This window comes from Melanostigma gelatinosum, assembly GCF_949748355.1.
Source record: "Melanostigma gelatinosum genome assembly, chromosome: 22".
Classification (NCBI taxonomy): Eukaryota; Metazoa; Chordata; class Actinopteri; order Perciformes; family Zoarcidae; genus Melanostigma; species Melanostigma gelatinosum.
Window position 1 is genome coordinate 18,842,483 of NC_136655.1, and position 16,977 is coordinate 18,859,459.

Below are 16,977 nucleotides of genomic sequence, written 5' to 3' on the forward strand. Positions count from 1 at the left end.
TATTACATAGTCATAAAAGTATTGTAAAGAGTAATCACACAGCAGCAGGGTTGTTCAGCCCAGCATTTGGGGTTTTGTACATATGTGTGAATGAGTCCAGCAGAAGACGTTAGATAAAAGGCGAAAAATGACGTTTTTGTGGCAGTGTAGAGTGAAGTAGTGTGAGACGCGGTCGCGCGCCTCTTCTGTCGCGGTCACGCGCCTCGCATGAAGCGCTCAAATTCCTGCCACAAATAAAGCGTAATCTTTAACGTAATTATAGGACGTCTTGGGCTACGAAGAAATTGCATAACATGACGGGGATATATGTGTGTTAAAGGTCATTGATAAACTGTAAACTGACAGTGAATTGACCGTGAAGTATTACCGTATCAAGACATTTAGTGTCCGTCTCCGGACGTGTGTTGCGTGTGGTGTAAAACCAAGTTAACTCTGCGTAGAGTAACCTTTAAATAGTTTCTGCACGGGAGCACAGGTTTTAAGATAACCGATGAGTCGTTGATAGCGGACGAAGAGAAAATTACCTTATCGAGGCATCGAGTCTCAGGACACTGAATTTGTGTGTGGCGCTTAGTGGAAAACCATGATATCTCTGCTTAGAGTATCCTCGACGGAGTTTCTGGGTGAGAGCACAAAATTCAAGATAACCGATGTATTGTTGATAACGGACGAAGTGTAAAAGAAAAGTCGCCAGGAGACAGGCCGGAGCAGAGGCCGTCGCTATTTAAGTGTGCTAAATTGTGTTGTGGATATACAGGGCCAGTAGCATAGGGGTTAGCATTGCGGCCTTCCACGCGCGGGCAAGCCGTGTATAGTTGGCATACGCTGACAGCCAATGAAATTGCAGCATTTCATATCGCTGGTTTCAGCTCCTGGACGCAGGTTCGAGTCTCACTGGGGCAAAGCCACTCATCAATGACAAAGAGCTATTCATAAATCAAGAAATGTTTATCCAGCTTTACCTTTTACTGATTATCACTAGATTGTAGTGGCAGATAGATTATCAAGTACTTGACTTATTTTTGGCTATAAACCTATTATATTGCAGTTTTTACTGTTGACTATAATGATTCACGTATTAATGAGACATGTGAACATTAGTGAATGAAATATATTTATTAAACACAACAGGGACAGTGACTATTGAACACAGAGCCAATAATGCAAGGTCACAAATACACAACACAAATATGTTAAACAAATATAATAATGACAAAACACTCCCCTTTTCTCTTACTTTCCCTTTTCAACCTCCCATCTCTTTTTTTCTGTCTCATAAAAAGCAGGTCGTCTGCTTCTCATGCCCTGGTCTTTGTAAAAGGAAAAGACTTTACCAGGGCCGTAAATGTACTTCCCTGTTAGTCCAGGGAACCCCGTGTGAATGTGAGGACTGTTTGGATCCTGCTTCAGATCCATCTGACAGAATCGACACTTGCGACCTGTGGGCTGGGATTCAGTCCTCTTCCTCTTCTGCTGTCTTCTGTCCTCCACCCTTTTCCTTGTAGCATCCAGTTCCAGCTGAAAGAACTTTGGAGGAGGAAGATCAGAGATGCTGTGGATTCATTCTGGCTGGGGAGGGAGACGCCACAATGACACCATCTTCATGAGGTTGCGCACAGGAAAGCAGCCTGTCCAGAGACCTGTGGATTCCAGCTCTGTCTTCATCCAGGTCCTCTGCTGCTGTGAACAGGTCCACTGGCTGACTTCATGCTCGTAGCCAGGGAGCTGTGGAGGAGGACGGGTGGGGACAGCTAACGGCCTGGGTGATGGCTCACCTAGTCAGACAAGAATAAACGGAGCAAATGAGTACGATTCTGGTTGCGTCTTGATTTAATCTTTTGACATGAAAAACCTTCTAATACTAACTTTGATCTCTCTGTGCAGGTGACAGTTGAGCGGGCTCTGCAGACGTCTCAGGAGAAATCAGGGGGGCCTCTGACACTATCGAGAATATTAAACATGTTGTCATTATTATTGACAGTAAGATGAAGCAAGGATGTAACATGACATCTACACTGTAGTCTGTGAAACTCAGCAAGCTGGACACTGGAGTGCTGCCTACCTATTGTCTCAATACAGTGCAGCAGTAACTGTATAGAATTAACAACAGTTTTGATGGACACTACATGAAGTATATTTTTAAGATGCAAATACAGGTCAAATAACACACACCAGGGACTGTGACAGTCGCCTCTGTTGCTGGACGACCCGCTCCTTCTGGCAGCAGACACATGAGCTCCTGTGGAACAGGCACTGGTCTCCTTACAGTTACAGCTGCAAGGAGAGAAGGATCACAAAACACAATCAACGGTTTATAACAGATATGAGCACAGTGAATATGACAGATGTGTTTAAATGTTGGATGTATTTACCATCTACTTGTGAACCCTTCAGATGAGTTGGTGCAGCCAGTGTAGCAGATGGTTCTACAATGGAAAACACCTTGTCAGTAATTTATATTTTGACAAAGAAACACAACTGTTCGTATCGTTACGTCACCTTTCTCAGCCGTATCCAATGACAGACTGTTTCTCACATTAATATATAAAGAATATACTTCATTAATACACGTGTGTTTGTCTTTCAATGGGTTAATATTCAGTGTGTGTCATTGTGACGTAACCTAGGCAGGTGAAGCAACATGGCACACTTCAAACACATGCATTCAGGTGTTAGTAACACAGCAGTTTCAGACATGCATATTGTTTCTTTTTATCCATATAAGAAAACAAAGAGTGATACGTACCCTCATCATGACTGGTATCAATTCATAGTCACTGGGACAACAAGCAGAACACCTAAACATGAGACAGAACGGTTCAATGCTTCACGTGGGATAAGAAGTCATGGTCCCATGCTTGTCTGTTGACGGCAGAACGTTTTTGGTGAAAAACCTCTTTCTGTTCCCGGAGCCTGTTGTTGTCTGGCTGTTTGATGATGCAGAAACAGCTGGTAAACAAACAAAAAACATATCATATACACTGAATAGAACACACGATTAACCGGTCAGCAAACCGGCTGAACTGTAACTGATTTTAAATCTTCAGGTGGTAGAAATGAAAGACATCAAATGTTTACTCTCAGCTCTGCACATGTGGCTTTGAAGGAGATACTCAGCATCCCTCTCTCCAGCTCTTCATCTTCATCCATCACTGAGATGCAAACAGACGAGAATTAGAACTTCATCAAATTAATATCTTCTTGCACTTCTTGTACATAAACATTATTTTAACAGTGATGGAGAAAGTCTACACATCTTGTACTTCAGTAAAAAAATATGTATTAATACCACCACATGGTGTAAATACTCTTTAAGTGAAAGTCCTGCATTCAAATCTTACTTACTCAAAGTCTGACTTAAGTAAAAGTACAAAAAAGCATGTGTTCATCACTTTAATGACTTTATATACTGCTGGTAGTTTAATCTGTAATAACACATAATTTATTAGTTGAGTATATTTTGTCTGATATCCTGAATCTGCCAAGTAACTAACGTTAGTAACTAATGCTGTCAAACACACGTGGAGCAGTTAATGTACAGAACTATGAACTACATGCATTAATGACGATACGTGACGTGATACAACGGAGACGTGCATGTTTATTTAACGTTAACGTGATTCACATGAACCACCGGGTCCGGTCACAGCTTGTTGTTCTTTTGTTCCGTGTCCGTAAAGTAACAGAGTATATCTTACGTTCACCATAACCTTAACCGGCCGCTGCTCAGCCTCTGTGTTCACTGACATACGTAGTAAACGCAAACTCATTTTATTTGAATGCACGTTCGTGTTAACTTGTGATACTTTTGGTCACAAAAACGCATCAAAGTCGGACATGAATTAACCGATATGAACCGTTAACGGCTCCAGATTACGTTACGTTGTAAGGTAACGAACTCATACAGAAGTCCGACTTCGACACAATAACACAAAAAAAACACAACTAACTTTATCTTTGAAGCTTTCAAGTGAATGTCAGACAGCCCAGACTAATTGTCATGACATTTTAATTCATTGTTATTCATCTTAATGACTTACCGTTCAACGTAGTGTCCACCCAGCGAATAGATCCGGAAAATGCGGGCTGTCGATGCTCTTTCCAGGCTCCGACTGACTGACAAACACCGGAGAAAATCTTTCTCTCGCAAAACGGCACCACAGCGCTGCTGGTGCTGGTGGCCAAAGATATATTACATCCGTACTGGTTTAGGACTACCATTGAAAATGAATGGGAAACGGTTTAGGGAGTTTTAGCTAAAGAATCCCCGGGTGCCGCGCGCGGTAGGGCCGTGTTCGAACCCCAGCCGAAGCAGATATTGTACATGTGTTTTATGATACGCAGCGGCCGCTGTGATGCATTAAAGTAACGTTGTTTGTTTTGTGTGTTGGTTAGGGAAAGAATTTTTATGATTTGACTGTATTTGTTTGCTGAAAAAGCAGTTTGTCATTTGTATCGTGATCAAGAGGTCATCGATACACAGTCTGTTTGCTGAGGGTGAGAAAGTGGATTAACTGTTCAGTTAATCCGAGTGTTCAGAGACGGGAGCGTGTGATTTTGATTATTTGGTATGAATGCGTGTGACTATTTGCGTTTTAACTTTTGTTTATTTGTTTGACTGTATTTGTAAAGATATTCCTTTACCGTATTTGTGATTTGTGCGCATTCCAAAGACGGCAGTGTGCTTGGTTTCAATTTTGTTTAATTGTGTGATTATTTGGAGCGTGCATATGAGAGAAAAAGCTGAGGGCTGCAGCTGCTGCAATTGTTCGTGTGTGACTTTCAAAGTTTGAGGGCCAGTTGGGCAGCAGAGAACACATATGAGACCAAACAAAAAGCTATCAAACACAAACATAAAACATTAGAATAGATCGATACGTGATTTGTGCGTATTTTAGAGGCGACAGTTTTAATTTGGTATGTGTGAGGGACAGCTGAGGGTTAATACTTTAGTTTACTGGGAGACTAAACAAAGTTAGGAGCGAAAACATAACAAGGCCACAAGAGGCTCAAAGTTGGAGATAAGCAACCAGCTGGACACAGAGAGTTGCTAGGGGCAACAGGAACATTTTGACAGGAGGCTTGGCTCCATCTGGTGGACATTTGAGAATACTACTTCCAAAAATTTTATATTTCAAATCACAGTGCACAGTGAACAGTGCAGAGAAGTTTGACATGGCAGGGAAAGTGAGCAATTATCTGTGGAGTTTGGAGAATGAGGTCCAGAATCAGAGCAGGATGAGTGGGAGAAAGAGGCATTGGCCAGTGGAGAAAGAGGCATTTAAGAGGATGATAAAGAGATGGAAAGATAAAGACATTTGGAATGGAGAACGTGGGAGTCCTCCAACGGGAGAAGAGCTGCAACAGATAAACAAAGAAGTACTGAAACACTACGAAGAGAAGAAGAAGGAATGGGAGAACAGAAATCCTAAAAGTTTTAACATGGGGAAAAGGAGGGCGTCGACTCAAGTAGATGAAGAGAGAGGAGTTTGGCCCTACATCAAGAGGTGCTTTAACTATGACACAAAGAGGATGGACGGGAAGCCGATGCCCATGGGAGAACAGAAGGACGAGATGAAGCTGGCAGCTGGAGCAGTAGGCTTACCACTAGGGGCCGCCAGAGATGTCAGCGGCATATTTCCGTCCTTAAACCCCTCAGCCCCTCCCCCACACGACAACGATGCTCCTAACAGCCAAAATAAGCAGGAGCATGAACAAAGCAATCTGTATCCTGACCTGCCACCTCCACCGCCCGAGAAGGTGTCCTCCAACCCCTTCATACAGGCCCCACAGAGGGAGGTGAAAAAAGGAGAACTGAAAGGATTCTTCACAGTGGAGGGAGGAAGTCTGGAAATACTGACTTCCCCCCAAGAGAAGGATAGAAGAAGAAAAGCAAAGGAAGTTGAAAGAACAGTGAAGGTGCTGGAAGAACGCCTCCGTGAGCTTCAAACACCAGGCACACCTAGACGAAGGAGCGGAGCATGTTATGACGCTACTGGTGAGGAATTGACAGAATCAGCAGAGATAGAGCGCCTCCTCAATGAAATGAAGCTCACGCAGGGAATACAAGAAAGAAGAGAGTCACGTCTGTTGAGTGACTTTGTCGATCGAATGGCGCTGCGCCCTGATCTACAATCAAAGTTGGTAGATCTCACCCTAGAGGGGGAGGGTGGAGGGCTGCTGTTAACGTCGCCTCCGCCAGCTGCAGGTAACTCGGTTTTTCACGACCCAAGTGAAGATGAAGCGAGAGATAAGAGAGAAGAAGAGGAGGAGGAAGGAGCGTACCAGCTACGGACACCAGTGAAGACAATAAAGAGACTGAAAATCAACGGAGACTTCACAGGCACGGCCGAGGAGGCGGGACAAACACGAAGTGGGAAACTATTCCGCGGCAGTCGCCACATGATGCCCCTCAGGCCGGCTCCAACAGCCGACGCGCCTCGTCGAATGGCATTCACCCCCTTCTCCTTCATGGATATGACGACACTGCTGGCCGCACTGCCGTCGCTAACTTCAGGAGCAGAGCCATGGATCAGTGAGTTGGGAACATTCACGTCAACACGCAGCCTAGCACTGGGTGACTACAGAGGCCTGTTAGCCCGAGCTACTGACCAGCACACGCTGGACAAAATTGAAATTGCAGCTGGAACGGAGCAGCTGCCAGACTCCACACCAATAGGCAGTATCAGGGAGGAACTACATCGGTCCCTAAGGAGAGAGTACCCTACTCCAACAGACCACAGCCAAATGTCCACCTTCGCGGCCAAGCCTGGGGAGGCTGCTGCCGATCTCCTAGCTCGTGCGGAGCAAGTGTGGAGAACAATCTTCAGAGAGTCCCCAGATACATCGCCAACATCATTAGCACTCTGGAGGAGCATGGTGACCAAAGGCTTGCCCGAAAAAGTAAGAGACGCGATTGGAAACACCGTGGGTATTGCCTCCTTCACTCAACCTGCATGGAGAGAACATGTACTGCATCACTATGATAAACACAGGGCAGCGGTGGAAGGATCAGAGGTGGAGCTCAAATCACTGCAAGTGGCACTAATGAAGAGACAGCTGGCAGAGCTTGAAGCGGCTCAAAAGATTGCTAAAGATAAAAAGAAACAGATGACCCAGCAGGAAGCACAAGCAGAACAGGTGCTCCCGGTGATGATGATGCAACAACTATGGCAGCAGAACCAACAAAGAGGAGGCGCCCAATGGGATGCCCAATGGGATGGCCAAGGAGGAACTTTCTACTGCTACAACTGTGGAAAGCCAGGTCACTACTCACGTGACTGTCGCTCGCGTGGCCCACCACGAGGAAGAAGAGGAGGTTACCAGAGAGGGAGAGGCAATCAGGATCCGAGAAATCAAGATCAAGCTGGACAGCCATACCAGCCACCACTAGGAGGCACTGGGCTATGGACGCCAACTGACCCTCCCTCTGGAGAACATGTCAACCAAGCACCACAAGCACAGTGGGGGTATTACAATCAGGGCCCCTACTAGGACACCCCACAACCACCTGGCACCGACACTATGAAATTTGGACTAGCAAGTGAGCCAACTCTCACTTGCACAATAAATGGACAGGAACACACATTGTTGGTGGATACAGGGGCAACATATTCCAGCCTCAGGTCTACAAAGCACCTATGGGCTCTTATCCTGTACCATCAGCCTGCTTCCAGGACATCAGCATAGACTTCACGGACATGGGACCTGAAAACAGAGCACAAGGAAATAAGACGCATCTTTCACCACATGAGTTAATGACAGGGAGGCAAATGCCTGGTCCTCCAAGAGACGGTAGTCATATACATAGATATACATAGATACATAGATGTACATATACCTAGATGTGCAGCAAGTTGAAATGAAGGCATATATGACTGCATTAATCATTCTCACGGAGGCTCTCTCCAAACAGGTCCAGCGAACCAGTGCAGCTGACCAGGAAAAGGTAAAAAATCTCATCAGAGAGGGTGACTGGGTCAGGGTCAAAGTTCATAAGAAAAGTGGACTGACCCCAGGTGGACAGGGCCGTACGAAGTGAAGGAGGTTACTTCACACTCGGTCCAAGTCATAGGTAAAGCAGGAGCACCTTGGCACCACCTGTCACACTGTGCCCCAGCACCTGAGCCGTCCAGACCTCTAGCAGAGGTCCGAGGTAATCTGACGCAAAATGCATAATTTGTTTTGTAATTTGTAATTTGACTTTTCAGCAACCACCAACAGGTGATCCAATTAGCTACAGGACATGGAAACGACAATGTTTGCTTAAATTGAATTGTTGATAATGCTATAAAAAACAAAATGGGTGGCTGTATAGCTTGTGCTGCAGCTAGACCAGCTAGGTTCACCGAACCAGCACCACTATATCCTGAATCTGACCCAACAGGATACGCATGCATGACAAATATGACTAAAATGGCTACTCCACCAAATTGCACTACTCTGGCATCCATATTTAAAGTACAAAACCTGACCCAACGCAGACGCAGACATATCTTAGCTAAAAGAGCAGCTGCAGCTGAGTTCAGTCTGGACAAAGGTCCAACCTACATAGATGCAATCGGAGTGCCCAGAGGAGTGCCTAATGAATACAAATTGATAGACTAAATTGCAGCAGGTTTTGAGAGTATCGCGAGTATTATTCCATGGATAACTGTGAATAAAAATGTTGATCGTATCAATTATGTGCATTACAATGTTCTTCGTTTGGCTAATCATACTAGGGATGCAATAAAGGGTCTGGCTGAGCAGCTGGCCCCAACTTCTTTGATTTCTATGCAAAACAAAATGGCTTTGGAGCTTTTGCTCAATGTTTGGAGACCTGTGTTGCACTGTCATCCCCAACAACACTGCGCCGGACGGTTCAGTCACAAAAGCACTGAATAGTCTGAAGGCACTGTCAAAAGAAATGCAGGAAGCATCAGGTGTGGATAATCCATTTGGAGATTGGATGGAAAACATGTTTGGAAAATGGAAGCACCTGATCTTGTCAATAGCAGTGTCAGTGGGTGTGTTCATTGCAATACTGGTCTCATGTGGATGTTGTATAATACCCTGCATTCGTTCTTTGGTTGGCCGTCCTATCACCACTGCCCTCTCCAAGGAACCATCACCACCCCCTCCTTATGGAGCTTACCCAGTAGGGGAAGAGCAGAACAGCCTGGTAGGGTCAGGAGAGGCAGAGGCAGACACCAGCGTGTGAACAGGGCAGGAAGGTAAAGAAAGTGACGTCCTTCAGACGTCAAGAGAGGGATTTGTTGATAAAATTGACTTATATACAGTTTAATTAATCACTAGCATATTTGTAGTTTTAATAACCATTAGCTTATGCAGCTCTATTAACCACTTATACAGTGCTCACAGCATACACAGGGCCTGAGAGAAGCAGGTGAAAGGTTACTTATTTAACTGCGTCACAAGGAACAGGCAGCCATCTTTCAGATAGATAAGACAGTGAGATTCAAGCGAGGGCCAACGCCCCAGCTGAGCCCGGCTTCTTCACACACTCCTTCTTAGGACCTCTCGCATGCAACACCTCACTCACACTGATGGAAACCAACGCCTATTGGGAGGGGCCAAGGTGAATGGACATTCACGGCCTCCATCCAGGCGCCATAACGTACAAACGTGCCACGCCTGCATCTTTGACTTTGGCCAATGTGTATCAAGGGGCGGACCCCTATATTAAGGGTCACGCTGATGTGTTCAAGCGTGTCTTATGGTGGACCTCTGAGAGGGAAATCATTAGAGCCCATGCATGTTTAATTGTGTTGGCTGAATAACTCTGTTGATAAATAAATCTATTGCTTTGATATTACTATACGCCTCTGAGAGCTTCTGTTTCATTCTTAAACCTGCTCTAAGTGTGAAAGATAGCTTTATTTTCACAACAAATGCTTGATTAGAAGCTCCGTTTTTGTCGTTAGCATACCCGTTAGCATAACATCAGGATAACTTCCTGTCGGCGATATGCAAAACGCCAGAAAACCAACTAGCGGCCAGGAGGAGTAACTGCTAGATAAGAGTAATGAGTGTTTAGAATCTGTGAATTTGTTAGAGCTTCATTGTCTAAGACCTGTAAGCTTACATCCTGACTTTAGTTTTAATTAAACATTATAACAAAGATTAATGGTTTCAGTTGTGCTTCTTCAATTCTTGAACTTAATTGTGATTCATTAGTAAATGAGATTCATTATTGTGCAGACCAGAGTGTAAGTGCAGTTCAACAGTTTGACTTGCATTGGTATTTCTGATTGAATATCTTTGAACACAGTTATTGATTTTTTTAAAGTTGAATTTAATATTTAATTGATTAATTATTCATTATTTTTTAATTTCATTTTACTTCCAATTTTAAACCTTTCGAATTCTGATTTGGAACTGGATTGTGATCTTGATTTTGACTCTGATTTAGATGTTGTTTGATTTAGGAATTCTAACTTCAATTTTGGATTCGAGATTCCTTCACATATCCAGTATTGACTAATTTTGGTACATTTACTATTTTACATCGTTCCTAAGAATCAATTTTGACACGGACGGCGCAAACATATTTGAGAGATCATTGACCTCTCTTACACTACAGACGTATGCTAACATTTACTGCTGACCTGTGGGCAGTTTTGTGTTTGTTTTAGTCAAGGTGCGTGGTTGAGTGGATCCAGATCTGGGAAGTGAAGCAGTGGATCCCAGTTTTGGAGTCAACGACCGCACACAATACAGCACAGAGGGTGAGTTGACTTTGATTCATGTGATGACAAGCGTGCACATTCAATACACACATTTGAATACTCCTAGGCTGCATTAATTTACATTAAAGAAGCAGAGGAAGGAAGTAGGAGAACTGGTAAGTAAACTAAGCTGTGAAGTAAGGGAAGTAGGAGAACTGGTGGGAAGACTAAAATGTGAAGTAAGAGAAGTTCAGCTCAGTTTTTAAAAAAAGAAACCTTTTATTTTTCAGGAGAGGGTGAACAAATAAGTGTTTCTAAACACAATAAAATGGACTGAGACTGATCTCTGGTCTGAGAGAATCAGTGGGACTAATACAGTTTTAAAATGGAGCTCCTAACGTTTCGGCAAGTTGTGCCTTCCTCAGAGGAGAATAAAAAATGAAAGCAAGACTGGAGATATTTATACCTTCCCTAGGCGGAGCAACTAGGGAGCATCTGATAGGCTGGAACTCCCTCTAATCAGATGGCTAAGCCGTCTCAGCTGTCTAATTGAACACCTGGCAATCAGGAGGAAACCTGTCTTAATCGGCACCAAAGGCCTGCTGGGTGTAAAACCACCAGTTAAGGGCCATCATCTCCACCCAATGAGTTTCTAATACAAGTCAAGGTACACTTTGTGGCACTGGCAGGTTAGGTTCAGGGGGAAAAAAGGGTCTGGCTGCCTTTAGGCAGTCAGAGGGCACGGGCACACAAAGTATAGGCCTTAATACCTGTAATTCTCAAGAGGGGTTTGTAATTTTTTTTCATATTTTGCAGGTGTCCTGGCGGGTCTCCTAAAGGAGGTGTCCCCGCCCTCATCAGAGGAGGTAAGTCCATCATTTAGACACTCTAGGTCCCCCTAGTCTCAGTTTAACTGTGACCTCCAAGAATGGATAATAATACGTGTGACCAGTCTGTGTTTTAGCAGCGTGGAAATACGTTTAAAATGATGAATAACATTGCATAATCTGTAGCCGCGCTGTGAGGAGCTAACGCTAGCTACGTGTAGCTCCGGTTTTGCGGTACTCTGTATGTAAAATAAAAGTGCTTATAAAATAAAATAACCAGTAGAGTGTGAGAGGAGACAGAGGGCGTACCAGTGGAATTAAAGTGTGGGATTTTGGTGAAACTTGTGTGTATGCTTGATTAGAAGCTCCGTTTTTGTCGTTAGCATATCCGTTAGCATAACATCAGGATAACTTCCTGTCGGCGAAAAATAGTAGAAGAAATGCAAAACGCCAGAAAACCAACTAGCGGCCAGGAGGAGTAACTGCTAGATAATAGTAATAAGTGTTTAGAATCTGTGAATTTGTTAGAGCTTCATTGTCTAAGACCAGTAAGCTTACATCCTGACTTTAGTTTTAATTAAACATTATAACAAAGATTAATGGTTTCAGTTGTGCTTCTTCAATTCTTGAACTTAATTGTGATTCATTAGTAAATGAGATTCATTATTGTGCAGACCAGAGTGTAAGTGCAGTTCAACAGTTTGACTTGCATTGGTATTTCTGATTGAATATCTTTGAACACAGTTATTGATTTTTTTAAAGTTGAATTTAATATTTAATTGATTAATTATTCATTATTTTTTAATTTCATTTTACTTCCAATTTTAAACCTTTCGAATTCTGATTTGGAACTGGATTGTGATCTTGATTTTGACTCTGATTTAGATGTTGAGTTTGATTTAGGAATTCTAACTTCAATTTTGGATTCGAGATTCCTTCACATATCAAGCATTGACTAATTTTGGTACATTTACTATTTTACATCGTTCCTAAGAATCAATTTTGACACGGACGGCGCAAACATATTTGAGAGATCGTTGACCTCTCTTACACTACAGACGTATGCTAACATTTACTGCTGACCTTTGGGCAGTTTTGTGTTTGTTTTAGTCAAGGTGCGTGGTTGAGTGGATCCAGATCTGGGAAGTGAAGCAGTGGATCCCAGTTTTGGAGTCAACGACCGCACACAATACAGCACAGAGGGTGAGTTGACTTTGATTCATGTGATAACAAGCGTGCACATTCAATACACACATTTGAATACTCCTAGGCTGCATTAATTTACATTAAAGAAGCAGAGGAAGGAAGTAGGAGAACTGGTAAGTAAACTAAGCTGTGAAGTAAGGGAAGTAGGAGAACTGGTGGGAAGACTAAAATGTGAAGTAAGAGAAGTTCAGCTCAGTTTTTTTAAAAAGAAACCTTTTATTTTTCAGGAGAGGGTGAACAAATAAGTGTTTCTAAACACAATAAAATGGACTGAGACTGATCTCTGGTCTGAGAGAATCAGTGGGACTAATACAGTTTTAAAATGGAGCTCCTAACGTTTCGGCAAGTTGTGCCTTCCTCAGAGGAGAATAAAAAATGAAAGAAAGACTGGAGATATTTATACCTTCCCTAGGCGGAGCAACTAGGGAGCTTCTGATAGGCTGGAACTCCCTCTAATCAGATGGCTAAGCCGTCTCAGCTGTCTAATTGAACACCTGGCAATCAGGAGGAAACCTGTCTTAATCGGCACCAAAGGCCTGCTGGGTGTAAAACCACCAGTTAAGGGCCATCATCTCCACCCAATGAGTTTCTAATACAAGTCAAGGTACACTTTGTGGCACTGGCAGGTTAGGTTCAGGGGAAAAAAAGGGTCTGGCTGCCTTTAGGCAGTCAGAGGGCACGGGCACACAAAGTATAGGCCTTAATACCTGTAATTCTCAAGAGGGGTTTGTAATTTTTTTTCATATTTTGCAGGTGTCCTGGCGGGTCTCCTAAAGGAGGTGTCCCCGCCCTCATCAGAGGAGGTAAGTCCATCATTTAGACACTCTAGGTCCCCCCTAGTCTCAGTTTAACTGTGACCTCCAAGAATGGATAATAATACGTGTGACCAGTCTATGTTTTAGCAGCGTGGAAATACGTTTAAAATGATGAATAACATTGCATAATCTGTAGCCGCGCTGTGAGGAGCTAACGCTAGCTACGTGTAGCTCCGGTTTTGCGGTACTCTGTATGTAAAATAAAAGTGCTTATAAAATAAAATAACCAGTAGAGTGTGAGAGGAGACAGAGGGCGTACCAGTGGAATTAAAGTGTGGGATTTTGGTGAAACTTGTGTATGCTTGATTAGAAGCTCCGTTTTTGTCGTTAGCATATCCGTTAGCATAACATCAGGATAACTTCCTGTCGGCGAAAAATAGTAGAAGAAATGCAAAACGCCAGAAAACCAACTAGCGGCCAGGAGGAGTAACTGCTAGATAATAGTAATAAGTGTTTAGAATCTGTGAATTTGTTAGAGCTTCATTGTCTAAGACCTGTAAGCTTACATCCTGACTTTAGTTTTAATTAAACATTATAACAAAGATTAATGGTTTCAGTTGTGCTTCTTCAATTCTTGAACTTAATTGTGATTCATTAGTAAATGAGATTCATTATTGTGCAGACCAGAGTGTAAGTGCAGTTCAACAGTTTGACTTGCATTGGTATTTCTGATTGAATATCTTTGAACACAGTTATTGATTTTTTTAAAGTTTAATTTAATATTTAATTGATTAATTATTCATTATTTTTTTATTTCATTTTACTTCCAATTTTAAACCTTTCGAATTCTGATTTGGAACTGGATTGTGATCTTGATTTTGACTCTGATTTAGATGTTGAGTTTGATTTAGGAATTCTAACTTCAATTTTGGATTCGAGATTCCTTCACATATCCAGTATTGACTAATTTTGGTACATTTACTATTTTACATCGTTCCTAAGAATCAATTTTGACACGGACGGCGCAAACATATTTGAGAGATCGTTGACCTCTCTTACACTACAGACGTATGCTAACATTTACTGCTGACCTTTGGGCAGTTTTGTTTTTGTTTTAGTCAAGGTGCGTGGTTGAGTGGATCCAGATCTGGGAAGTGAAGCAGTGGATCCCAGTTTTGGAGTCAACGACCGCACACAATACAGCACAGAGGGTGAGTTGACTTTGATTCATGTGATGACAAGCGTGCACATTCAATACACACATTTGAATACTCCTAGGCTGCATTAATTTACATTAAAGAAGCAGAGGAAGGAAGTAGGAGAACTGGTAAGTAAACTAAGCTGTGAAGTAAGGGAAGTAGGAGAACTGGTGGGAAGACTAAAATGTGAAGTAAGAGAAGTTCAGCTCAGTTTTTAAAAAAAGAAACCTTTTATTTTTCAGGAGAGGGTGAACAAATAAGTGTTTCTAAACACAATAAAATGGACTGAGACTGATCTCTGGTCTGAGAGAATCAGTGGGACTAATACAGTTTTAAAATGGAGCTCCTAACGTTTCGGCAAGTTGTGCCTTCCTCAGAGGAGAATAAAAAATGAAAGAAAGACTGGAGATATTTATACCTTCCCTAGGCGGAGCAACTAGGGAGCTTCTGATAGGCTGGAACTCCCTCTAATCAGATGGCTAAGCCGTCTCAGCTGTCTAATTGAACACCTGGCAATCAGGAGGAAACCTGTCTTAATCGGCACCAAAGGCCTGCTGGGTGTAAAACCACCAGTTAAGGGCCATCATCTCCACCCAATGAGTTTCTAATACAAGTCAAGGTACACTTTGTGGCACTGGCAGGTTAGGTTCAGGGGAAAAAAAGGGTCTGGCTGCCTTTAGGCAGTCAGAGGGCACGGGCACACAAAGTATAGGCCTTAATACCTGTAATTCTCAAGAGGGGTTTGTAATTTTTTTTCATATTTTGCAGGTGTCCTGGCGGGTCTCCTAAAGGAGGTGTCCCGCCCTCATCAGAGGAGGTAAGTCCATCATTTAGACACTCTAGGTCCCCCTAGTCTCAGTTTAACTGTGACCTCCAAGAATGGATAATAATACGTGTGACCAGTCTGTGTTAGCAGCGTGGAAATACGTTTAAAATGATGAATAACATTGCATAATCTGTAGCCGCGCTGTGAGGAGCTAACGCTAGCTACGTGTAGCTCCGGTTTTGCGGTACTCTGTATGTAAAATAAAAGTGCTTATAAAATAAAATAACCAGTAGAGTGTGAGAGGAGACAGAGGGCGTACCAGTGGAATTAAAGTGTGGGATTTTGGTGAAACTTGTGTGTGCGTATGCTTGATTAGAAGCTCCGTTTTTGTCGTTAGCATATCCGTTAGCATAACATCAGGATAACTTCCTGTCGGCGAAAAATAGTAGAAGAAATGCAAAACGCCAGAAAACCAACTAGCGGCCAGGAGGAGTAACTGCTAGATAATAGTAATAAGTGTTTAGAATCTGTGAATTTGTTAGAGCTTCATTGTCTAAGACCTGTAAGCTTACATCCTGACTTTAGTTTTAATTAAACATTATAACAAAGATTAATGGTTTCAGTTGTGCTTCTTCAATTCTTGAACTTAATTGTGATTCATTAGTAAATGAGATTCATTATTGTGCAGACCAGAGTGTAAGTGCAGTTCAACAGTTTGACTTGCATTGGTATTTCTGATTGAATATCTTTGAACACAGTTATTGATTTTTTTAAAGTTGAATTTAATATTTAATTGATTAATTATTCATTATTTTTTAATTTCATTTTACTTCCAATTTTAAACCTTTCGAATTCTGATTTGGAACTGGATTGTGATCTTGATTTTGACTCTGATTTAGATGTTGAGTTTGATTTAGGAATTCTAACTTCAATTTTGGATTCGAGATTCCTTCACATATCCAGTATTGACTAATTTTGGTACATTTACTATTTTACATCGTTCCTAAGAATCAATTTTGACACGGACGGCGCAAACATATTTGAGAGATCGTTGACCTCTCTTACACTACAGACGTATGCTAACATTTACTGCTGACCTTTGGGCAGTTTTGTGTTTGTTTTAGTCAAGGTGCGTGGTTGAGTGGATCCAGATCTGGGAAGTGAAGCAGTGGATCCCAGTTTTGGAGTCAACGACCGCACACAATACAGCACAGAGGGTGAGTTGACTTTGATTCATGTGATGACAAGCGTGCACATTCAATACACACATTTGAATACTCCTAGGCTGCATTAATTTACATTAAAGAAGCAGAGGAAGGAAGTAGGAGAACTGGTAAGGGAATTTGGGCTTTATGGCAAAATTTAACATGGGGCTTAGTGGGCCACCGGCACTTGTGTGACACGGTGACAATGTGTCGGACAAACGGCCTACCTCCCATGCAAACTTTTGGGAACACTTGGGCCGTTGAGGGCAGAATGTGTAGGCAGTGGTCAAATCCTATAGATGGCGCCCTTGACCAGTGGCTGAAAAGTGGGAGGGGCCAGGCCCAAAGG